Source organism: Bubalus kerabau, chromosome 5, assembly GCF_029407905.1.
Source record: "Bubalus kerabau isolate K-KA32 ecotype Philippines breed swamp buffalo chromosome 5, PCC_UOA_SB_1v2, whole genome shotgun sequence".
Taxonomy (NCBI): domain Eukaryota; kingdom Metazoa; phylum Chordata; class Mammalia; order Artiodactyla; family Bovidae; genus Bubalus; species Bubalus kerabau.
The window spans coordinates 38334727-38361786 of record NC_073628.1 but is presented as its reverse complement, the minus strand read 5'-3'; the positions used below and the strand labels follow the sequence as shown (position 1 = coordinate 38361786).

The following is a 27060-nucleotide window of genomic DNA, read 5'->3' as shown; positions in this document are numbered from 1 at the left end:
TGTGACTGGTGATGGAAGTAAAGTCCAATGCTATAAAAAGCAATATTGCATAGGAACCTGGGCTGTTAGTTCCATGAATCAAGACAAATTGAAAGTGGGCAAACAGGAGATGGCAAAAGTGAACATCAACATTTTAGGAATCAGTGAACTAAAATGGACTAGAATGGGTGAATTTAACTAAGATGACCATTATATCTACTACTGTGGGCAAGAATCCCTTAGAAGAAATGGAGTAGCCAGCATAGTCAACAAAAGAGTCCGAAATGCAGTACTTGGATGCAATCTCAAAAACGACAGAATGATCTCTGTTCGTTTCCAAGGCAAACAATTCAGTGTCACCATAATCCAAGTCTATGAATCTGTTTGTCACTTCCACTGTATAATGATAAGATATACTCATTTGAAAGCAGAGTTCCAAAGAATAGCAAGGAGAGATAAGAAAGCCTTCCTCAGTGATCAGTGCAAAGAAATATAGGCAAATAAATGGGAAAGTCTAGAGATCTCTTCAAGAAAATTAGAGGTATCAAGGTAACATTTCATGCAAAAATGGGAACAATAAAGGACAGAAATGGAATGGACCAAACAGAAGCAGAAGATGTTAAGAAGAGGTGGCAAGAATACACTGAAAACTATACAGAAAAAGATCTTCATGATCCAGATAACCACAATAGTGTGATCATGCACCTAGAGTCAGACATCCTGGGACGTGAAGTCAAGTGGGCTTTAGGAAGCATCACTACGAACAAAGCTAGTGGAGGTGATGGAATTCCAGTTGAGCTATTTCAAATCCTAAAGGATGATGCTGTGAAAGTGCTACTCTCAATATGCCAGCAAATTTGGAAAACTCAGCAGTGCACAGGACTGGGAAAGGTCAGTTTTCATTCCAATCCCAAAGAAAGGCAATGCCAAAAAATGCTCAAAGTACCACACAATTGCACACATCTCCCATGCTAGCAAAGTAATGCTCAACATTCTCCAACCCAGGTTTCAACAGTATGTGAACCGTAAACTTCCAGTTGTTCAAGCTGGACTTATAAAAGGCAGAGGAACCAGAGATAAAATTGCCAACATCCATTGGGTCATCGAAAAAGCAAGAGCGTTCCAGGAAAACATCTACTTTTGCTTTATTGACTACACCAAAGAATTTGACTGCATGGATCACAACAAATTGTGGAAAATTCTTCAAGGAATGGGAATATCAGACCACCTGATCTGCCTCCTGAGACATCTGTATGCAGGTCAAGAAGCAGCAGTTAGAACTGGACGTGGAAAAGCAGACTGGTTCCAAATCAGGGAAGGAGTACATTAAGGCTGTATGTTGTCACCTTGCTTATTTAACTTACATGCAGAGTACATCATGTGGAATGTTGGTTTGAATGAGGTGCAAGCTAGAATCAAGATTGCCAGGAGAAATATCAATAAACTCAGATATGTAGATGACACTAGCCTTATGGCAGAAAGTGAAGAAGAACTAGGGAGCCTCTTGATGAAAGTGAAAGAGGAGAGTGCAAAACTGGCTTAAAAGACAACATTCAGAAAACTGAGATCATGGCATCTGGTCCCATCACTTCATGGCAAATACATGGGGAAACAGTGAGAGACTTTACTTTCTTTGGGCTCCAGAATCACTACAAATGGTGACTACAGCCATGAAATTAAAAGATGCTTGCTCTTTGGAAGAAAAGTTATGACCAACTTAGACAGCATATTAAAAGGCAAAGGCATTGCTTTGCCAACAGAGGTCCATCTAGACAAAGCTATGGTTTTTCCAATAGTCATGTATGGTTGTGAGAGTTGGACTATAAAGGAAAATGAGTGCTAAAGAATTGATGCTTTTTCTTTGTAGTCCGGCTCTCGCATCCATGCATGACTACTGGAGGGACCATAGCCTTGAGTAGCATTGACTATATGCAGAGTACATCATGAGAAATGCTGGGCTGGATGAAGCACAAGCTGGAATCAAGATTGACAGGAGAAATATCAATAAACTCAGATATGCAGATGACATCACCTTTATGGCAGAAAATGAAGAAGAACTAAAGAGCCTCTTGATGAAAGTGAAAGAGGAGAGTGAAAAAGTTGGCTTAAAGCTCAACATTCAGAAAATGAAGATCATGGCATCTGGTCCCATCACTTCGTGGGAAATAGATGGGAAAACAGTGTCAGACTTTATTTTTTTGGGCTTCAAAATCACTGCAGATGGTGACTGCAGCCATGAAATTAAAAGACGTTTACTCCTTGGAAGGAAAGTTATGACCAATCTAGACAGCATATTAAAAAGCAGAGACATTATTTTGCCAACAAATGTCAATCTGGTCAAGGCTGTGGTTTTTCTAGTGGTCATGTATGGATGTGACAGTTGGTCTGTGGAGAGGGCTGAGCACTGAAGAGTTGATGCTTTTGAACTGTGGTGTTGGAGAGGACTCTTGGGAGTCCCTTGGACTGGGAGGGGATCCGGCCGGTCCATCCTAGAGGAGATCAGTCTCGCGTGTTCATTGGAGGGACTGGTGTTGGGGCTGAAACTTCGCTGCTTTGGCTATCTGATGTGAGGAGCTGATTCGTTTGAGAATACTCTGATGCTGGGAGGGATTGGGGGCGGGGGGAGGGGGGGATGACGGAGGATAGGATGGCTGGATGGCGTCATCGACTCGATGGACGTGAGTTTGAGTTAACTCCGGGAGTTGGTGATGGACAGGGGGGCCTGGTGTGCTGCGGTCCATGGGGTCGCAGGGAGTGGGACAGGACTGGGTGACTGAACTAAACTGAACTGATGTCATTAATCACATTAAACGTAAGTGGTTTAGACACTCCAATTAAGAATCAGAGATTTTTTAGATTGGATAAAAAATAAGATCCTACTCTCTACTGCTTAAATAATACCCATTTTATATGTACAGAATATAATAGACCACAGCTAAAAAAAAGTGGAAAAAGACAGGGCGCTAATGTTAATAAAAAAGAGGAAAGCTGGACAAGCTATACAAATATCAGAATAATAGATTTCAGAGCAAAAATACAACAAAACTAAGAAAGTTTATTGTAAACAAAAATGAGAGAATTTACTATAGTACACTTAAGCTACAAGAAATGTACAAGGAAGACTTTGGGCTGAAAGCAATGATACCAGCTAGAAACACAAATCTACATAATGGATTAATTAATGCTGGAATGGTATATATTAGTGAATAAAATTGGTTTTCCTCATTTATTAGTCTTTTAAAATGTTAAAGGGCATATAAAAATCAATGTATTGTAAGTTTATAAAATATGTAGAAATAAAATGTATGATAGATATTAAAAAAAAAAAAGAATTGATGCTTTTGAGCAGTAACATTGGAGAAGACTCTTGAGAGTCCCTTGGACAGCAAGGAGATCCAACCAGTCCACCCTAAAGGAAATCAGTCCTGAATATTCACTGGAAGGACTAAATGCTAAAGCTGAAGCTCCAATACTTTGGCCACCTGATGCGAAGTACTGACTCATTTGAAAAGACCCTGATGCTGGGAAAGACTGAAGGTGGGAAGAGAAGGGGACGACAGAGGATGAGATGGTTGGATGGCATCACTGACTCAATGGACATGAGTTTCAGTAAGCTCTGGGAGTTGGTGATGAACAGAGAGCGGTAGTCCATGGGTTCGCAAAGAGCTGGACAGGACTGAGTGACTGAACTGAACTGATGTTTGGCCTGCCTGTGTAGGAGATACAGTTTCAATACCTGTGTTGGAAAGATCCCCTGGAGGAGGAATTGGCAACCTACTCCAGTTTTCCTTACCATGGTCAGAGCAGCCTGACAGGCTGCAGTCCCCAGAGTCATAAAGAGGCAGAATGACAGCAAATAAATGACAAATGTGATATCTAAACATGTTTATGTTATTTGCTAGTAATTTCAGTTTCAGCAGCACATCTGAAGGAAAGAATGACTTATATGTAAGGATATTCACTGCACAGTTATTTATATTAAGAAATAAATTTGTCATGATTTAATAACATAAAAGTAAAAGGTTGGTTAACTATGGCACATCCATATAATGGAATATAATACTACTACTAATAATGCAATGCATTCATATTTAATGTCAAGGAAAGATATTCATAATAAATTATGTGAGAGTGCTGGCTACAAAGCTGCATGAACTTAAGAATTTCAGTTTCATGGAGACATTGTATATGTGTGTGTATGAGGTGGGGAATGACAGATAAATATGTTTAAATTGTAGTGATTTTTAATGACTAGTGGCTTATAATGCTTATGGATTTTGTATAGTATTTTCTAAATATATCTGTTAATTTATATGTATACATATATACATTTGCATGTTTATATTGTCGTTGTTCAGTTTTGAAGTCATGTTCGATTCTTTGCAACCCCGTGGACTGCAGCACAGCAGGCTAGTCTGTCCTTCACTGTCTCCCAGAGTTTGACCAGATTCATGGCCAATGAGTCAGCGATGCTATATAGCATCTTGTCCTCTGCTATCCCCTTTTCCTCCCGCCTTCAGTCTTTCCCAGCAACAGGGTCTTTTCCAATGTGTCAGCTCTTTGCATCAGGTGGCCAAAGTGTTGGAACTTTAGCTTCAGCATCAGTCCTTCCAATGAATATTCAAGGTTGGTTTAGGATTGACTGGTTTGATCTCTTTGCCGTCCAAGGGACTCTCAAGTGCCTTCTCCAGCACCAAGATTTGAAAGCATCAATTCTTCAATGCTCATCCTTCTTCATGGTCCAACTTTCACATCCATACCCAACTACTGGAAACACCAATAGTTGTTTGATAAAAATACAGATCTTTGTCAGCAAAAATGATGTCTTGGTTTTTTTTTTAATACACTGTCTAGTGTTGTTATATCTTTCCTTCCAAGGAGCAAGCCTCTTGATTTCATGGCTGCAGTCATCATCTGCAGTAATTTTGGAGCCCAAGAAAACAAAATTTGTCACTGCTTCCACTTTCCCCCCTTCTATTTACCATAAAGTGATGGGACTGGGTGCCGTGATCTTTGTTTGTTGAATCTTGAGTTTTAAGCCAGATTTTTCATTCTCCTCTTTCACTCTCATCAAGAGGTTTTTTAGTTCCTCTTCACTTTCTGCCATTAGAGTGGTCTCATCTGAATATCTGAGTTTATTGATATTTCTCCTGGCAATCTTGATTTCATCTTGTGCTTCATCCAGTCCAGCACTTCTCATATTTTACTCTGCATATAAGTTAAATAAGAAGAGTGACAATATACAGCCTTGACATAATCCTTTTCCAGTTTGGAACCAGTCCGTTGTTCCATGTTTGGTTCTAACTATTGCTTCTTGACCTGCATACAGATTTCTCAGGAGGCAGGTAAGATGGTCTGGTATTCCTACCTCTTAAAGAATTTTCCAGTTTGTTGTGATCCACACAGTGAAAATGATGTTTCTGTTTTTAATACACTGTCTAGGTTTGTCATAGCTTTCCTTCAAGGAGCAAAATAGAGACATCATTTTGACTGCATGGACCACAACTTTGGCCACCTGATGCAATGAACTGACTCATTAGAAAAGACCCTGATGATGGGAAAGATTGAAGGCAGGAAGAGAAGGTGACGACAGAGGATGAGATGGCTGGATGGCATCACAGACTCAATGGACATGAGTTTGAGTAAGCTCTGAGAGTTGGTGATGGACAGGGAAGCCTGGCGTGCTGCAGTTCATGGGGTTGCAAAGAGTCAGACACGATTGAGGGACTGAACTGAAAAGAACTGACGCAGTCAAAGGCTTTAGCATAGTCAATGAAGCAGAAGTAGATGATTTTCTGGAATTCCCTTGCTTTCTCTATGATCCAATGAATGTTGGCAATTTGATTTCTGGTTCATCTGCCTTTTCTAAACTCACCTTGTACATCTGGAAGTTCTCAGTTCACACACTGCTGAAGCATAGCTTGTAGGATTTTGAGCATAGCCCTCCTAGCATGTGAAATCTGTGCCATTGTATGGCAATTTAATATGTATTAAATAAAAATTAAATTACATGTAATATATAAATATATATGTGTTGCATGTTTCTCTGTGTGCATCTGTGTGCACAGCACATTTTCTCTAAGAACATGACACTGGTATGGTGTTAGAAGAGCAGGCTTTGGATGCTGACCTTGTTGCTTGGCAACATTCTGAATCCTTCTTCATCATGTTGAAGCACCAGGGTTGAAGCATGTGTATGCAGGCTAAGGGGCTGCATTGTGCCTGAGTCCTGTGTGGTGAGAGTTGAAGGGCAGAGTCCTGTATCAAGAAGGGGACCGTGGAGTCAGGTGAACCAAGCTAGACCAGGATTCACTAAGCAGTACAAAGTCCAAGTAAAGGATGAAGTATGAAAAGGGGCATAGCTCCTGGAGCCAAATGTAATAATAAAATTTGGAGTTTTAGAATTATGGAATCAAAGATTTTTATTTAATAGATCAAAATTAATAAGTGCCAGATAAACACCTTTATTTTTCCCACTTTTTGTGCCTAACACCTTTCTAAGTTCCCCTACCTCTCCTGAAGCCTCCTTTTTATTGTTCAAGGAATTAATTCATTCACCATGTTCTTTTAATATCTACTATCAAAATATAACACTGGACAATGTACATCATCCTTGACATCATGGGGTTCATCTCTCTAGGTTTTGCCTCCCACCTTTCATTTTGAAAAATCTCTTTTGTTTGGTTTTCTTGTTGATTTTGGTCTAATTTCTTCTTTCTGCCTTGTAATTTCTGCCTGCTTTATTTGATTGCACATTTTCTTCAAATACTATTTTTTGATTGTATCTTTCATTTATAGGCAAGCAGCACAGAGGAAAATCAGAGAGCAATCTAATGCTTGACTTGGGATGCTATATGCTGGAAAAATAAGTTCTGAGTAAGGAGAACTTATTTTTAAGAGGCAGATGGTGATTATAACAATAATACAGTATGTGTGAGATGTTCTTATATATTAATTTGATCTTTACAACAAATTTAAGATATAGTTACAATTATTGTCTTCATTTTATAGGTGGAAAAACTGAAATGTTGATTCTTACCCAGGTTGCAAAATGAGTTACCCATACAACTGTAGTCCAAATCCAATATATAGTGTGGCTTTAGAGGGCATGGATTTAACTCTTTTTTTTTTTTTTAATTTATTGTACTGTTATGATATCTCTTTCATACATCTGACCTCTGCTTGGCCTGGTCACCTATGGCAACTTTATTTTCTGATCTCCACTGAATTCATCTGTAAGTCAAGCTTCCAGCTCTCACTCTTGCATGTGAGAGATTTCAGCTCCCTTTACGGACCCTGGGGTCTTCCCTGGTGGCTTAGTGGGTAAAGTATCTGCCTGCAATGCAGTAGATGCAAGGAGATGTGGGGTTAATTGCTGGATAGAGACAATCTCCTGGAGGAAGACATGGCAACCCACTCCAGTGCTCTTGCCTAGAGAATCCCATGGACAGAGGAGCTTGGCGGACTACAGTCCATAGCATCACAAACAACTGAAGTGACTGAGCACACGCACACAGACATTGAAGTTTCCACGTGGCAAGCACTGTGTTGGGCATTGAGAAAAACAGTGCTGAATCAGACACAACTACTGACCTTGTGCTGTTCACATCTTCAGTTCAGTTTAGTCACTCATTCGTGTCTGACTCTGCAAACCCATGGACTGCAGCACACCAGGCCTCCCTGTCCATCGCCAACACCAAGAGTTTACTCAAACTCATGTCCATTGAGTCAGTGATGTCATCCAACCATCTCATCCTCTGTTGTCCCCTTCTCCTCCTGCCTTCTATCTTTCCCAGCATCAGGGTCTTTTCCAATGAGTCAGTTCTTCGCATTAGGTGGCCAACGTATTGGAGCTTCAGCTTCAGCATCAGTCCTTCCAATGAATATTCAGGACTGATTTCCTTTAGGATGTACTGGTTGGATCACCTTGAAGTCTAAGGGACTCTCAAGAGTCCTCTCCAACACCGCGTTTCAAAAGCATCAATTCTTTGGCTCTCAGCTTTCTTTATACTCCAACTCTCACATCCATACATGACTATTGGAAAAACCATAGCTTTGACTAGATGGACCTTTGTTGGCAAAGTAATGTCTCTGCTTTTGAATATGCTATCTAGGTTGGTCATAACTTTTCTTCCAAGGAGCAAGCGTCTTTTAATTTCATGGCTGCAATCACCATCTGCAGTGATTTTGGAGCCTAAAGAAAATAAAGTCTCTCACTGTTTCAACTGTTTCCCCATCTTATTTGCCATGAAATGATGGGACCAGATGCGATGATCTTAGTTTTCTGAATGTTGAGTTTTAAGCCAACTTTTTGACTTTCCTCTTTCACTTTCATCAAGAGGCTCTTTAGTTCTTCACTTTCTACCATAAGGGTGGTATCATCTGCATATCTGAGGTTATTGATATTTTTCCTGGCAATCTTGATTCCAGCTTGTGCTTCATCCAGTCCAGCATTTCTCATGATGTACTCTGCATATAAGTTAAATAAGTAGGGTGACAATACACAGCCTTAAGGTACTTCTTTCCCGATTTGGAACCAGTCTGTTGTTCCATGTCCAGTTCTAACTGTTGCTTCCTGACCCACATACAGATTTCTCAAGAGGCAGGTCAGGTTGTCTGGTATTCCCATCTCTTTAAGAATTTTCCAGAGTTTCTGTGGTCCACACAGTCAAAGGCTTTGGTGTAATCAATAAGGCAGAAGTATAAATGTGTAGTCAATAAGGCAGAAGAATAAATGCTTTCCTGGAACTCTCTTGTTTTTCAATAGTCCAACGGATGTTGACCATTTGATCTCTGATTCGTCTGCCTTTTCTTGAAATCCAGCTTGAACATCTGAAAGTTCACAGTTCATGTACTGTTGAAGCCTGGTTGGAGAACTTTTAGCATTACTTTGGTAGCATGTGAGATGTATGCAATTGTGTGGTAGTTTGAGTATTCTTTGGCATTGCCTTTCTTTGGGATTGGAATGAAAACTGACCTCTTCCAGTCCTGTGGCCACTGTTGAGTTTTCCAAATTTGCTGGCATATTGAGTGCAGCACTTTCACAGCATCATCTTTCAGGATTTGAAATAGCTCCACTGGAATTCCATCACCTCCACTAGCTTTGTTCATAGTGATGCTTCCTAAGGCCCACGTGACTCACATCCCAGGATATCTGGCTCTAGGTGAATGATCACACTATTGTGGTTATCTGGGTCATGAAGATCTTTTTTTGTATAGTTCTTTGGTGTATTCTTGCCACCTCTTCTTAATATCTTCAGCTTCTTTTAGGTCCATTTTTGTACTTTACTGTGCCCATCTTTGCATGAACTGTTCCCTTGGTATCTCTAATTTTCTTTAAAAGATCTCTAGTCTTTCCTTTTCTATTGTTTTCCTCCATTTCTTTGCATTGATCGCTGAGAAAGGCTTTCTTATCTCTCTTCGCTATTCTTTGGAACTCTGAATTCAAATCGGTATATCTTTCTTTTTCTCCTTTGCCTTTCACTTCTCTTCTTTTCACAGCTATTTGTAAGGGCTCCTCAGACAACCACTTTGCTTTTTTGCATTTCTTTTTCTTGGGGATGGTCTTGGTCCCTGCCTCTTGTACAATGTCATGAACCTCTGTCTATAGTTCTTCAGGCACTCTATCAGATCTAACACCTTGAATCTATTTGTCACTTCCACTGTATAATCATAAGCGGTTTGATTTAGGTCATACCTGAATTGTCTAGTGGTTTTCCCTTCTTTCTTCAATTTAAGTTTGAATTTGGCAATGAGGAGTTCATGGTCTGTGCCACAGTCAGCTCCTAGTCTTGTTTTTGCTGACTGTATAGAACTTCTCCATCTTTGGCTGCAAAGAACATAATCAATCTGATTTCAGTATTGTCCATCTGGTGATGTCCATGTGTATTCTCCTGTGTAGTTGGAAAAGGGTGTTTGCTATGACCAGTTTGTTCTCTTGGCAAAACTCTGTTAGCCTTTGCCCTGCTTCATTCTGTACTCCAAGGCCAAATCTGCCTGTTTCTCCATGCATTTCTTGACTTTCTACTTTTGCATTCCAGTCCCCTATAATGAAAAGGATATTTTTGTGTGGTGTTGGTTCTAGAAGATCTTGTAGGGCTTCATAGAACCATTTAGCTTTAGTGTCTTCAGCTCACATTTTAGGAGATACTGGAAAAGGTCAGTTTTCATTCCAATCCCAAAGAAAGGCAATACCAAAGAATGCTCAAACTACCGCACAATTGCACTCATCTCACACACTAGTAAAGTAATGCTCAAAATTCTCCAAGCAAGGCTTCAGCAATATGTGAACTGTGAACTTCCTGATGTTCAAGCTGGTTTTAGAAAAGGCAGAGGAACCAGAGATCAAATTGCCAACATCCACTGGATCATGGAAAAAGAAAGAGAGTTCCAGAAAAACATCTATTTCTGCTTTATTGACTATGCCAACGCCTTTGACTGTGTGGATCACAATAAACTGTGGAAAATTCTGAAAGAGATGGGAATACCAGACCACCTGATCTGCCTCTTGAGAAATTTGTATGCAGGTCAGGAAGAAACAGTTAGAACTGGACATGGAACAACAGACTGGTTCCAAATAGAAAAAGGAGTCCATCAAGGCTGTATATTGTCACCCTGTTTATTTAATTTATATGCAGAGTACATCATGAGAAATGCTGGACTAGAAGAAACACAAGCTGGAATCAAGATTGCCAGGAGAAATATCAATAACCTCAGCTATGCAGATGACACCACCCTTATGGCAGAAAGTGAAGAGGAACTCAAAAGCCTCTTGATGAAAGTGAAAGAGGAGAGTGAAAAAGTTGGCTTAAAGCTCAACATTCAGAAAATAAAGATAATGGCATCCAGTCCCACCACTTCATGGGAAATAGATGGGGAAACAGTGGAAACAGTGTCAGACTTTATTTTTCTGGACTCCAAAATCACTACAGATGGTGACTGCAGCCATGAAATTAAAAGACGCTTACTCCTTGGAAGGAAAGTTATGACCAACCTAGATAGCATATTCAAAAGCAGAGACATTACTTTGCCAACAAAGGTTTGTCTAGTCAAGGCTATGGTTTTTCCTGTGGTCATGTATGGATGTGAGAATTGGACTGTGAAGAAGGCTGAGCGCCGAAGAATTGATGGTTTTGAACTGTGGTGTTGGAGAAGACTCTTGGGAGTCCCTTGGACTGCAAGGAGATCCAACCAGTCCATTCTGAAGGAGATCAGCCCTGGGATTTCTTTGGAAGGAATGATGCTAAAGCTGAAACTCCAGTACTTTGGCCACCTCATGCGAAGAGCTGACTCATTGGAAAAGAGTCTGACGCTGGGAGGGATTGGGGGCAGGAGGAGAAGGGGATGACAGAGGATGAGATGGCTGGATGGCATCACTGACTCGATGGACGTGAGTCTGAGTGAACTCCGGGAGTTGGTGATGGACAAGGAGGCCTGGCGTGCTGCGATTCATGGGGTCGCAAAGAGTCGGACACGACTGAGTGACTGATCTGACTTCAAGAGTAAATATTTACCAGGTAGCTAACATTTGACAAACACTGAAAAATTGAAGAGTACATTCATGACACAGAAGTCATAAAGAGAAATATTCCATGACTCAGAGAATTTAGTTTTACTTACTCACAGTCAAGCCATAAAGAGGAAGCCTGACCTTTTCTTCCTGCATCTATATCATAATGTTGGCACACATTAGATACTCAATAAATACCAAGTGGTTAACCAAATGAAGTAGAATATTTTAATAAAATTAATAGCTACCAGTTTTACATAGAACTTATTCTATGTAACAAATGGCTATGTGCTTTTTTAAGATAATCCTTTAAACCATTATAATAATGTATTTTTGTTGTTTAGTTGCTAAGCCATGTCCAACTCTTTTGAAACCCCATGGACTGTAGGCCACCAGGCCCCTCTGTCCATGGGGTTTCCCAGGCAAGAATACTGGAGTGGGCTGCCATTTCCTTCTCTAGGGGATCTTCCCAACCCAGAGATTGAACTTATGTTTCCTTCACCACAGGCAGATTCTTTACCACTGAGCCACCAGGGAAGTCCCATAGTAACAACACCATTTTGTTATTAGTGTCTTCATTTTTCCAGATGACACACAGAAGCTCAGAGGAATTATTGTAACTGAGGTCACATTGATGTTAGTACTGTTAACAGGTTTGAAGTAAAATGACTTGTTCTTAACCATGCATGATTGTTTCTTAATTTGAGAGAATTCATAGAGTTTCAATATATGCAGTGCTCAAGGCTATGGCAGCCCCCTCCAGTACTCTTGCCTGGAAAATCCCATGGACGGAGGAGCCTGGTAGGCTGCAGTCCATGGGGTCACGAAGAGTCGGACACGACTGAGCAACTTCACTTTCACTTTTCACTTTCATGCATTGGAGAAGGAAATGGCAACCCACTCCAGTGTTCTTGCCTGGAGAATCCCAAGGATGGGGGAGCCTGGTGGGCTGCCGTCTATGGGGTCACACAGAGTCAGACACGACTGAAGCGACTTAGCAGCAGTAGCAGCAGCAGCAAGGTCTGTTTATTTCCTTTGCATTAATTCATTTTCTTTAAAAAATTTTTTTAATTTATTTATTAATTGAAGGATAATTGCTTTACAATATTGTGATGGATTTTTGCTATACATCAACATGAATCAGCCATAGGTATATACATGTGTCCCCCCAAATCCTGAACCCCCACCTCCCACCTCTCTCCCTACCCTATCCCTTTGGGTTGACCCAGAGCATGGGTTTTGAGTGCCCTGCTTCAAGCATCAAACTTACACTGGGCATCTACTTTACATATGGTAATACCCATGTCTCAGTGTTCTTCTCTCAAATCATCCTACCCTTACCTCCACCCAGTGAGTCCAAAATTCTGTTCTTTATATCTGTGTCTCCTTTGCTTAGCAAAAATTTATTGAGTGCCCACTATATTGCTAGACTCTAGCTAATTCCTGTAGATATTTCAATGAACAAAACACAGCACATCCCTTTATCCTGTATTTATTAAGTTTATAGTCTTCTCTTCTTCTTTATGGCAGCAACCAACTTCCCTCTCCTTCTTTTCTTTTTTGGTGGCTCAGAGGTTAAAGCGTCTGCCTGCAATGCAGGAGACCAGGATTTGATCCCTGGGTTGGGAAGATCCCCTGGAGAAGGAAATGGCAACCCACTTCAGTATTCTTACCTGGAGAATCCCATGGATGGAGGAGCCTGGTGGGCTACAGTCCACAGGGTCGCAAAGAGTCAGACACAACTGAACGACTTCACTCATACTTCATTGCAGTATTTCTCTTCACAAGCACCTACTTTTCATCCTGATATGAATGTCACTAATTGAGCTCTTGTTCTTTCTTATGCCACAAATACCTCATTTCCATCCTGTGCGTCTTCACTATTTCATGTAAGTTGATTGAAGTATTTTAATTATAAATTTGGTAATTGTAGTCAGTTCCACTGTTCACTGTTGCCACGCCTGCTAGCTCTCTGGCCAGAGATAGTTGTCATTAGTTGTCCTTCTTTAAATACCTCATTCATAGTCATGAGGCAAGAGAAAGTCCTAAGTTCCAAATCCCCTGGGTATTTATGGGGAGAATTTCCAGGGTACTGAAATAGCATTATTTATTTAAAATGTGCATCATATTCTGAACCATATTCTACTTCTAAGAATCTGTCTTAAGGAAGATATCTCTTAGAGGAACACAAACAGCATTTGCTTTGTGGTTGTTATTGCTTTCTGTGGTTCACCTAGAAATCTTCGCCTTGCCATAGGTCATCTCATGCTTTCTACTAAAATTTTATGTCTGGCATTTCCACTTAGATGTCTGATCCATCTTAATTTAATTTAGTATACCTGTGAGAAAGTAAGAAGTTTTTTCCCCCTTCTTTTTGTAATGATAACCCATTCTTTAGCATCTATTATCAAAAATATTTTACTTTCAATTTGAGTTGATTGATGCCTTTGAGCAAATTACAAATGTGGATCTGTTTATTGATTCTCTATTTGGTTGCAGTTTTATCTATTTAATAATTGTATACAAGTGCAAAGCTATCCTGATTACTGTAGCTTCATTGAAAAGCTGAAGTCAAATAGTATTTGTCCTAGAGCTTTATTATTCTTTTTTCATCTGTTTGGTCGATTCTGTTATTTGCATTTCCCTTCTCATATTAGATTTAGTTTATCAATTCCTATTAAAAATCCAGCAGTGATTATTATTGAGATTCCATCAAACCTATAGATTAATTATGGGTAATTTTCCATATTAGTAATATTTAGCTTTCTACTCCATGAGCACTTTCTGTCTGTCCTTTTATTTGGGTCTAATTTAGCAAAGCAGTATTTTGTATTTTTCAGTGTAATAATTTCCTCTTCCTTTGTTAAATTTATTTCACTGTACTTTACACATTTTGAAGCCATCTTGAATGTAAAAAAAAAAAATTTTCCAACTGTTTGTTGTTTTTGATGTGTAGAATACAATTGATCTTTTAAAAATGAGCTTTCATTCTGGATCTTTGTAAATCGGCTTATTAATTTTAGGAATTTCTTTGTTAATTTTTAGGACTTTCTATGTAAACAATCATGTCTGAGATTAAGGATGGTACTAACACATCCCTTCTCATCCATATACTTTCATTACTTTTTCTGTTTGGTTCCCCCTCATTATGTAAAATACAAAGGATGAGGGAAAACCAAAACAACCCAAATGTTCATCAACCAGTGAACAGAAAAATAACTTATGATATATTCGTATAATACAATGCTACTTAGCAATAAAAAGAAATGAACGGTTGATACCTACAACACTATGCTTAAATCTCAAAAGCCTTTAGGTCCCTTGAAAGAAGTCAGAAAAATGAATACATAATGTATAAATTTAACTATGTAACATCCTAGAAAATGCAAATTCATCTCTAGTGAAAGAAATCAGATCAGTATTTGCCTGATGATGGAAGGAATTGTAGACAGAGGAAAGCAGGATGCAGGAAATACAAGGGTTGTAAAACTTTTCAAGGATGGGTGTATGATATACTTATTTTTTCGACTGAGGTGATGGTTTCCACTGGTATCATCAGATTTTTTTCAAATTTTATACTTCAAATGTAATTCCACCAGGGAAGCCCAATTTATTATAAATGAATTATAAATAATTATGACTGTAAAAATACTAAAAATGAATTGTGTGAAAATTAAAATTTTTCTACTGAACAATTTTTGGGCAAAAAGAAAATGCAAGTTGTTAAAAACATTATAATGCCTTTGTAAATAAAGGTTTATAGTACAGGTTGTTGATTAGACAGACTAATGCAATAAAATGACAAATTCAGAAATAGATACAAGCATATTTAGAAATACAGTATGTGACAAATTTGATATCTCAGTCACTAGATAAAAATATAATTTTAATCATTGTTGTTAGGACAACTGAATAGCCATTTGAAAAAAATGCAATTATATCCATTCCTTATATTATACACAACTATAAGCTCCAAGTGAATCATAATTCAAAGTGAATCCATTAAAATAGTTCATATATCAATTTTACTCAGTGCTATTTCTGAGTAATACACTATGAGATAGACTATCATTTAACTATTGTCTATTAATGTACATCATGGGTGTTTTCAATTTTTGACTATCATATATTAAACTTTTATAAACACTCATGTACACGCTTTTGTGTTTACATAAGTCTGTTTCTCTGGGATGTCCAGGAGTTCAGTTACTGTGTTGTTTGATAGCTATTAATCAATTTTAAAGCTAATATGAAGGTTAAAGACAAAAGTGGCTAAATATAACTATAATTACAACAATTAGTAAAGGTGTGTGTATGTTTAGTCACTAAGTCACGTCTGACTCTTTGCAACCCCATGGACTGTAGCCTGCCAGGCTTCTCTGGGATTTCCCAGGCAAGGATACTAGAGTGGGTTGCCATTTTCTTCTCTAATTAGTAAAGGTATACACAAAATAAAAAGGAAATAAAATGTGACATAAAAGATAAAATGTGAGAGAAGGAGACTAAAAGTGTGCAGTTTTAGAATGTGGTTCAAACCTAACTTATTATCAACTTAAACCTTTTTACATATACAATTGATATAAGTGAGCCTCATGGTGACCACAAAGTAAAAATCTATAGTTAATACACATAAATAATGAGAATTGGATCTAAATGCAACACGAAAGAAAGGCATCAAACCACAAGGAAAGAGAGCAGAGAAAAAGGAACAGAGAATAACTACAAAACAACCTCCAAACAATCAAATGTCAGTAGGTATATACCTATACATATTTACTTTACATAGAAGTAACTAAATGCTTCAATGGATAAATAAAAAGTGGCTTAATGGATAAAACTACAAAACCCATTACATGCTGCCCGTGGAAAACTTCAGCTCTAAGGATATACACAGACTGAAAGTGAAGGGATAGATAAAAACAGTCCATGCAAAAGGAAACCAGAAGCAAGCTTGGGGGAGCTATAAAATATCAGAAAGCAGACTTAAAAAAAAAAACAAAACTGCAAAGAGATGCCATTTGGGCATTATATGAAAGGTCAGTCCAACAAGATATACCATGAATCTAATCATTAGGAAACATAAGACAAATGCAAAATTGGGAATAGTTTATTAAGAAACAAAGAGAGAAATTCTTCAAAATGCCATGAAAGCCAAAGAACAGTTATGGAATGTCTAGATTAAAGGAAACCAAAAAGGCATGTCAGCTAAATGCAACAACTGACCCCAGATGGATCATTTAGAGGGAAAATTCTATGAAGAAAATGACTAGTTCAAGTGGTAAATTGGAAAATGGATAATAAATTAGATTAAGTCTGTATTAGTGTTAAATTTACTGAGGTTGATGAAAGTCCTTGATTATATAGAGAAATATCACTACTAATAAAATGTACAGTGAAATAATGACTAAAGGGGCATGATATATATATATATTATCCTCAAATATCTCCTGTCTCTCTCTCTCTTTCTGTCTATAGATCAAATTATAAAACAGATGGGTTAAATGCTGATGGTAGATAAATCTAAGCAAAGGACATTCAAGTATTTTGTATTATTCTTTTTCCCCTGTGACTTTCCTGCATGTTTGAAGTTATTCTCAAATTTTAAAGGTAAGCTTTTTTTGCTTTACAGGTCTCAGTCTTGCCATCCTCATCTATAAAATGGGGATTATACTATTATCATTTACCTCATAATATTGCTGTGAAGATGAAAAATATTAAAAAATTCAAAATGCTTAGAAAGTGCCTGGTAAGTAAAAAAGCACTCAGTAAATATTAGTTTTCGTTGTGTGTTTGCTGTGGTGGTGGCGGCGTGGTGGTCATTATCATTATCATTCCTATCATCACTGTGAGAGTCCAAAGCTCGGGGATCAGGAGACTTCATGCAGATCAGCCTGGTGCTGAGTACCCTGATTCTCATTTCTGCTTTTCTCTCCTGTGTTGCACATCTTGATGCGAGTTTGGTCTAATATTGCTAGGGCAGACTCTAAATTGAGGGAAGAGAATTCCAGCCTTTCATTCCTTTTTGCAGATAGAGGGCATGGTGAGCAATATATATTCAAGGGCAAGTTCCGCTCTGGCTTTATGGATGCATTGGTTCTAGAATCTGAAATCAAGGAGAATAGCTCCAAGTTCAGCAATGACACCTTTTATATCATTTAGAGGTTAGACCCTTGGAAAGCTCCTTTGTGTCTCATAAGCCTTGTGCAATTTATTGGCAATTTAAAAAAATCTGTAATTTACGGTTTACAGTTAACCCTTTATGGTTTAAAAATATTTACATGTGCACTTTAAGTAACTAGCTCAGAGCACAAGACTTTCCCCATACTTGGCATTGGATTAGTGTTTAAAATAAAACCTAAAGTTTTCTTTAGGTTTGGAGTTGGATTGGAACTCAGAATCTGCCTCTAGTCAGAAACATTAACACTCATGACATAGAATCCCTGAGTTTTAAAGTACTTTATTAGTTTAAACCATCATGATTTGGTTTTTTACAAATCCAAGTCTGCATCTGATAGGTCTCTGTGCGATAAATATTTTGAATTGCCTTCTAGGTAAGAGCCTAATCCTGCTTAGGGAAACAATCTGGAAAGTGGTTTTTTGGGTGTTTTTTTTTTTTTTTTTTGCTTTTTAAACTTTTTTTTAAAAAAGTTTTTTAACGTGTGAACTCATCCATTAGACTTTACGCTCAAGACACGGGAGCTTAAAGGGGAAAACAAAAATCAACTCTAAAATGTTGAATAGAGATATCTTTTTTTGTTATTAATCTCAGTGTTTATGAGGAAAGAACCCGTCTCTATTTAAGACTTGATCCCATCTCCTTTATTTGATTGATTGTTAAATCTATTGATGAGTGAGTAGTTCATCCAGCATCCCCAGCAGCAAGGTCAGTGGAGTGATTCATCAAGCCGGCAGGGGAGGATGGGGTCCTGGTAGAGGAGCCTCCTCCCTGCAGGAGCATTTTGAGTATGCAGAACACAGTGGCTCAGCCTGGAGCTGGCAGTTAGTGCTCACACACACACACACACACGCAGCAGCGCTTTCCCCTTAAGTGAGGCGGCGTTAGTAACTGCAGTCCCGGCATCCTAGGCTGGGGACCAGCGGCTACTGGCTGGTCTGTTAGAGGACCCTGGAGCCCAGTTTCCGAGGGACCCGGTGACACGCCGCTGTCACAACTAGTGACAGGCAGCTATTTCTTCCCTGCTGCTTCCCCAGCTCCTGGCAAGAGGACACCCTCTTCCAAAAGCCAAGCAGCCCGGGGAGGAGGCTGCTCCCTGCAGAAGGTAAGCCCGCTTCCTAGTCATCTCTCCTAATGTGCCAGCGACCTCACCACCGCGTTCAGGTAGGCGCTTGCAATTTCTTCTTTTACGTAAGGAAAACGTTCTCAATCACAGCATTTACTCTGAGACTTTTTCACTAGGGGAAGCAGCACAGTAAAGGCTTGATAGTTCAGGAGTGGTTTTGCTGATTAAAGTTTGGATGCAGATGGTAACTCTACTGTCTCCCCACCCTTGCAGGATATTCTGCAAATATGGAACTCAATGTAGATTGAGCACGTGAGCATTTCTCACCTTTTGAGTTAGTTGACTATTGTTATGCAACTTTGCATGTGTGATTTAAAAACCTTTATTCGCATCTCCGGCTGTGAAAAACATACCTCAGTCTTCAAAAATAAAAGCCAAGTGATTCAAACTCTTCCCTGGCATTTAACATTCAGTGATGTAGACAGGAGTGAAAGTTGCTGAATCACAGAAGTTTAATATTCATGCAAATTGCTGTATTTGTGAGAGAAAGGCAGCAAGCAAATGTCTTTTCATCTTTCTGAGCTCTTATACATATTGGGGTAATGTGGCTTTGAAGCCCAGAGTTTTGGGTTGAGATAAATCTGTCTGTTGTGATAAGCTGGGGAAATTAATTATTTGACAAGGTAAAGAATTAACTGGAGGAGATTTCTTCTCCTAAAATGAGCTCAGGTTCTAGGAGTGCATTCTAAACCTAACAGATCTATCTTTGTAAAACTTCAAACCGGACTGTGGTATCTTGATTTGAATACCCTCGTCTTAGTGATATTCATCTGTAGGTTATTGATCTTAACATTTCTTGACTTGTTTTGTTAGCCAAAATTCTTAACAAAAAAAAACTAACAGAAAAATTTCAACATTTTAACATCTCCATCCCTTAATATTCATTTTACTAGTTTCATGCACATCATCCCACAGGAAGTTTTGTGAGAGAATATTAGCCATAATTTAGGCAACTGAGTTGAAACAACCATAAGGAAAATGTTTTTTAGGAGACAGGCATCCTATATGCAAATCAGGCTCACAATACCTCTGAGTTATCATTGAATTCAAAAGTGAAGTTTGAAAGGAGTTTGTGTATAAGCAGAAAATTAGAGAATGTGAGGTTTTGTGACTGTTTTCACAGCGCTTTGTATTCTGCACTTATAAAAGTTTGTCTCTGTTTTATTACCCTCTGGAAAGTGCTGCTAAGCTACCTCATGTCTTGATGTCATGTCTGTCTTGATGTGGATGACCTCATTTTTTATATGGGAGCATGGCGCGTGACTTTAGGCAGACCTAAGTTTATGCTTGAAAGTAAAGATCACATGTGGGCTCAGGAATTTTCAAGCTTGGCTAGCCAGATACTTTCCTTTGATAATCCTTTGAGAAAAATCCTAACTAACAAACCACTCCACAAAACAAAAACACACCCCCCCCCCCCAAACCCAAAGCCTACCAAGCAAAAGCACGCAAAACACGTTTGAGACTATCTGCTGCTTCTTTTGAAGGCAGAGGGGAAACAGAGTCACCTTCTTCACCTGTCATTAATGTTTAAGGCAACTGATTCCTCTGAAGTGCTCAACAGAGATTTTTAGTTTGTGACAAATACTTAAATATCTTTCCTGTCATTGTTTTCGGTTCCCATAATATTGATGGTGTTTACATTGACTGCTCTTAAAGTAATTTGGGAAATTAGATCCTACAAGGTGCTATCAAGTAACAAACGCACCAGGAAAGCAGGACTTTACTTTTGCTACTTCACAGTTGGACTCATATTCAAACTTGGAATAAACCTGTCATGTTACTTTTCCCATGCTGCTTATGGCAGTGGATGGCTCAGCCCAAGGTATTGCTATTACCCTAGTAAAGTCAGGCGATCAGAAGCAGCAAGGGTGTGAAGGACACATATATATACATTTTTTTCAGGTCATGTGAGTGGTGTGTCCTTGGAATGGAATCTTGGAGGGAGGAAGAGAACACTCTCTTTTTGTTTTTCTTTTGCCAGCGATGCCCAATTCAACAAGCAACGTAAGAGATCCAAAGATGGAATCTTAACCATCGCCTTCTGAGAAGGTGAAAGGTAATTTAAATCAGTTGTTGAGATATCTTTTTTCATTCTTGGTTTCCCCCAGCCCACCTCCTTTCTCACATAGCCTTGTGAGGCAGGTAAAGAGCTAGCCAGTTGCTTGCACATTATGGATCACCATTCAGAGCTGTCTCTGCTGAGAGGGAATCAATTTCATTTTATTTGGAGCCAGAGGTGATGATCCTCTGTCACTGCCTCCTCCTCGTCACGAAGCTTCTTAATTTTAAAACACTTTTTTCCTCCTCTGTATCTGATAGCCTTTCCTGGGTAGCCTGGTGAATCAGTGTCCTGGGAGATTTTCAAAACTAAAGGCCAGATGAACACCAGAGATTAATTCAAAGAAGCAGGTGAGTGTTCAGTGCTGCCACACCCCGTGCCTTGCGTTCTCGGCAGTCAGTGTGGAACGGTGGCTGGTGCTGTCCACAGGCATTTCTAAACATGCATGATGACTTTGCAGCCCTATGCTGACCAAGGCAAAATAAAGAGAAGGGAAAAGAAATACAAGCAAAACTTATAAGCGTTCACGAAATGCAAACAGGTGCTAAATAGCAAGAAAACCACATAGTTATATGCACAAGCTGATTTTCTCCAAATTGCCTTGGATTATACACTAGCTTGAACAATGGCATATTGTATGCACCCTTCAGGGCTGCACGGAGTGATAGCTGTAAATTAGAACGAGGAGAAGAAAATGCTCTACAGTTTCAATATTGAATAGAATTAGGATCCAGATGGTAAAGCTTTTTATAGCAATACATTGGATGGTGTTACAAGCTACTGTGGCTACTGTCCTATTATATTCTCTCTGCTAAAATGCCGTTCGATGGAGAAATTCTTGCAAAGAGCCATCTTGCAAAGCTAGGAAAGTGAATTTCCTCTCCATGTTAAATTTCCTATCTTGGCTTATTTTTATTTCCCCAATTCTTAACTTTTCTTCCACTCATATTTCAAATACAATTAAAAGTAAATAATGTGATTTTTTTTAAACTTTAAAGTGGTACTTTTCGTTCTCTCTCTCACTCCTTTTTTCCTGCTGGGTATCTTCCTCAGAGTTTGAATGTATTTGAAAATATCTGGACATGGGTGTAGACTAGTTATTAGGTTTCCATCTGGCTTTCTAAATGTCTCTAGTCTAAGAACAACTCTTCTAATTACTCTGTTATGTAAAGTTAATTCCGATGGAAATTTATGGGGGGGGGGGAGTAGCCCAGATTATTTCCTTGTCAAGACTTTAATTTTGCTTTGAAGAGATCCTTTTTTTCTCCTTTCTGTTCTCTCTAGTGAGAATCTCATTGCCTCTAACCTCCGGGGGCCACAGAGACATCTCTGCTGAGACATAAATACAGAGAGTGAGCCACCTAGTGGTGATGAGAAGTAATTTTGATATTAACCAAGCCTTCCAAATTGATGGACATGGTATTGCTAATTTTCTATTATGTTGCAAAAGGGTGTTGGTTTTGTGAAAGCGTCCTTTAATAGTATTTTCTGCTTCTAAATCAGTCGTCCACTTATAATACAATTTTATTCACTTTATGCTTGATTCTTCTAACCTGATGTGACCTATATATATATATATATCTTTTGCCTTACATTTTTGCTTCTTATATGCATATATCTTAAAAATGTACTTATGTTATTTTTCTTATATTTATTAATGCATACATTATACATGTTGAAGTATAATGATACTTGAATAAAGAAAATGCTTTATAAAGAAGCAATAAAATGACATGTTTCTGTAGGGTATTTACATTGCATTTTGAATAGCTTGTATATAAAAATAGGTTAATATATCAACACATTTATGCTTGAGAAAACATTCTTATATCTTTGAATATAAACATAGGAAGAGGATAAAAGACAAATATATATGCATTTCAATGTATGCCACTGTTTTATATCAAAATAGGGCTATTAGGTGTCATTTCCTATAACTTTTTAAGACGCATCTAGCCGGTCAGTTATAAAGGCTACAACAGCCCAAGCTTTATTTCCTTAGTCCTTTTTAGTTTAGCTCTTAGCCTTCTCTGTACTTTAGATCAGCACTGGCATTAGTATAGGAGGCCTACATGTTAGCCAGAAACAATTCTTTGGATAGGTTGTGACTGAGGGTTTGCCTTCAGGAAATGGAATTCTTCAAATATATACAGGAATGTGAAGGTACTATGCAAATAAGTATTGCTGCTGCTGCTGCTAAGTCACCTCAGTCATGTCCGACTCTGTGCGACCCCGTAGACGGCAGTCCACCAGGCTCCCCCGTCCCTGGGATTCTCCAGGCAAGAACACTGGAGTGGGTTGCCATTGCCTTCTCCAAAGCATCAAAGTGAAAAGTGAAAGTGAACGCGCTCAGTTGTGTCCGACTCTGTGCGACCCCATAGACGGCAGCCCACCAGGCTCCCCCATCCATAGGATTTTCCGGGCAAGAGTACTGGAGTAGGGTGCCATTGCCTTCTCCGGCAAATAAGTATTACAGGTGATTATTTTCAATTTGGAAGAACTGGGAACAGGTAGGGGAGATCTTGCTAAACTAGCATTTGTCTTAACTGCATTCTATTCTGAGTGAAAAGACAAAAAATCCAAGAAGTCCAATGATGGGTAATTAGATTAAAACTGTCAATTACAATTGAACAATGGTGCTATCTAGAGAACATCTTGGTTACGATCAAGTGTGTGCATTTGCTTTCTAGGTCTTGAATCCCGTCTCCTAGGCAGCCCCCCGTCTTACCCATTCTGTTCTTTAACTCATTTACTGGGACACTCGGCTGGTATTAACTAATAACTCTCTGTGTGCATTCTTTTAAAACAAATAGCAGAAAGATATTGTTTTGAGAATTTTCCTTCTAAGGAAGTTATCTATAGCTTGAAGGAAGAATACAAACATAAGTTAATGATTCCTGATTTAATTTCAAGAAGTTATCAAGTAATGCTCCACTTGTTTGAAACCCAAATCCATATGTCTTATTCTATTTATTGTCCTTGAAGTATAATCAAGTAGAACAAAATGATTCCATTCACCAAGAGTCAACTCCTAAGTCATTGTGAGGAAATATAAAAAGTATATTAAAAGAGTTTAATGACCTTGAATATTCAAACCTCCAGAAAATTTCCACTAAATTAGGTATTCCTGTAAGTTATTTAAAAACGTGTGATTTATCTGTGACTTTTCATTTGAGGTTTCCCCTGTGATGCATCAGTGATGGGAAGTGCAGTCTTGTGATTTCTCAGGCCAACATTCCTCTCCTTGTAACTCTCTAGACTAGAGCTCGGTGATACGTGTTAGGGCATGCACACAATACTGTAATCATTTTAACATATTTCAAGATGATGGATAGTAAGCAACATGAGTATTCACTCATAAAAAAATAGAGAAAAAGGAATAAAGAACTCATTATTTGAGTTTAGGATATGACTTTAGGATATGATGGAGAAGGAAATGGCAACCCACTCCAGTATCCTTGCCTGGAAAATCTCATGGACAGAGGAGCCCGGTGGGCTGCAGTCGATGGGGTCGCGAAGAAGCCGGGCACAACTGAGCGACTAACAACCCTTGGATATGAAGCATCCCAATGAAAGCACCCCCCAAACATACGCTTTCTCTGGTCTCTCCTTCCCATCCTCCCTCCCTCCTTTCTTCTTTCCTGTTTTCTATTTTCTCCTATCAACCCAAGATACTTATTTAACCTCCTAGTTTTCCATTTAAGGATCTAAAAGTCCTCAGCCAGCATCTGCTGTCTGCATTGTGATGTGTTTGGTTAATAATTTTCCACAGTGTCCTTTAAATGTATGTAAATTAGACTTTTGATGATTCTCTGCATAAATCACACCAGGTTAAAAAAAAAATCAACGTGTTTAAGCAGCAGGATATTTTTGGACCTTCTTCACTTGCTTCAGAGACTGAGGACGTCTCAGTGCTACCGCCTTCCCGTATATGCCTTCAGGGGCAGACGGCCTGCGCTTTTTTCCGAGAGCATATTCTTCCGTTTACTCCCTACTTTAATAAAAAAATTATTATATTTCTGTTGTGTCAGTTGAAGCTGTGACTGAGCTGGTGTGGCAATGTAAACTTTCTATTTTTCTAGGCTGCTTTTCCAAGGTAATGTTTATTTACGAATAGGTTTATATATTTTCTTTTATAATAATATTTAGTGGCATCATTATTATTTAATTAGAAACAATAATTCATAAAACCATCCCACTCTTCTCTCTATGCAGTGATCCAAAATGCATCCTTAAATGTGTACAGAGCATTCTCAAAGTGATTGTAAACTGTCTTATTGAAAACTCAAGTAATAAGATGGTGCTTAATAATTCTAAATAAATGTGTCATTTAGAACAACTTAACTGTCTTACATATTGTGGTTAAAAAGATTGTCAGACCATTTTATCCTGTTATCTTTTCAAATACCCGACAACACTGACTACATCTTCTATGCATGGTTTTCCTTAATTTGGGGCTGAAAATTTCCAATCCATATTTTTTCATCATAATGACTACTTTTTGTTCTTTTGTTCCTCCCCTATTATCACTGTTTTCTGCCTCCTTTATTATGCTCCTTGACTGTAATAACAATGTAAAAAACCACATTTTCCTTACACAAAAGAAAATCATATGCCCAATGCTACTTCACACTCTGGGCTTTTAATTTACAGGGATTGGATTGAAAATGGTTGCTGGGTAAATCCAAATAACAGTCCTGACTGTAGAGGGAGGAGATTTTGTGTTAACAGCACTCTTAGCAGGCTCAGTCAGACCTGCTGAATCTGATGACTGATCCTGTCCTTGATTCAGAGGATTGACCAAGAATACCCAAGGAATACTGAGTCTGTAGCTCAGGACTTGAGAAATAAAGTTAATCAGCCAAGGAGAATTGGAAATGCCATACCACTTTACAGACTCACCAACTTGGGTGTATCTCCATTTTCAGACTTCAGATGAGTGTCATCTTGTGCACAAGAATGATAGTTTCATGTCATTTTATCTGATTTCATTGACCTACTACTACTACTACCAAGTCGCTTCAGTCGTGTCCGACTCTTTGCGACCCCACAGACAGCAGCCCACCAGGCTCCCCCGTCCCTGGGATTCTCCAGGCAAGAACACTGGAGTGGGTTGCCATGTCCTTCTCCAATGCATGAAAGTGAAAAGTGAAAGTGAAGTCGCTCAGTCGTGTCCGACTCCTAGCAACCCCATGGACTGCAGCCTACCAGTCTCCCCCGTCCATGGGACTCTCCAGGTAAGAGTACTGGAGTGGGGTGCCATTGCCTTCTCCGTTCATTGACCACTTGGCCTTTTTATCCAAATTTTCCTATGCTCACACAGATTTCACAGTTGTAGTAAAGTGTAACTGATGTGTCTCAGATCATCTGGGCTACCTTTACTTTTGGTTTTGATTCAATAAATGAGTATATCCTTTAACCACATATTTAGGTTAAAAGAAAAACCACTGAGATGAACATTAAAAGGACACAGTCTCCCACCTGAAGTGCGACATCAGCCACTTTCATTTACCTTTAAAATAGATAGGGGGATAAATTAAAAAAAAATAAAAGATTTAAGTAGCAGTCACAATTTTGTCTTTGTTAACATCTCCAAGAAAAGTCACTTTTTACCATTTAGAATCCTTTCTGTATTTTGACTTTTTAATGTGTATAGCCATTTAATGTGTAATGTGTTTAGCCATTTAATATATGCAAAACTTTCACAAATATTTTATGAGTTACATCTTTTCCCCTCTACAAATTTCTTGAGGTTAACAACTATTTCCCATAGAACAGTATTACCACAAATCTTTATCATGATAAAAATTACCTGACATGCTTTAAAAAAGCAGTAGCTTTCCTATAACTGCCCACAGAAATTATTCTCATTTAGGGTTTCTAGAATGGCATACCAAAATTAGTATTTTTAGCTAATAATTTGTATAATCCCAGTTGTGAAAGATTGGCAGACATTGACAGAGACCTGTGTGTGTTCCACTGTGCCTTGCATATGATGCTGCTGCTGCTAAGTCGCTTCAGTCGTGTCTGACTCTGTGTGACCCCAAAGACGGCAGCCCACCAGGCTCCCCTGTCCCTGGGACTCTCCAGGCAAGAACACTGGAGTGGGTTGCCATTTCCTTCTCCAATGCATGAAAGTGAAAAGTGAAAGTGAAGTCGCTCAGTTGTGTCCAACTCTTAGCGACCCCAAGGACTGCAGCCTACCAGGC

The 27060-nt window shown here is 38.8% G+C and overlaps 1 long non-coding RNA gene across 1 annotated transcript; it reads left to right on the top strand.

Moving 5' to 3' along the window:
- The first annotated feature begins 18576 nt into the window (after positions 1 to 18576).
- Positions 18577 to 22526, top strand: LOC129653822 (uncharacterized). Its single transcript, XR_008715222.1, has 4 exons — positions 18577 to 18768; positions 20774 to 20848; positions 21112 to 21201; positions 22136 to 22526. It is a non-coding gene; the product is annotated as an uncharacterized LOC129653822 (long non-coding RNA).
- The last annotated feature ends 4534 nt before the right edge of the window (positions 22527 to 27060 follow it).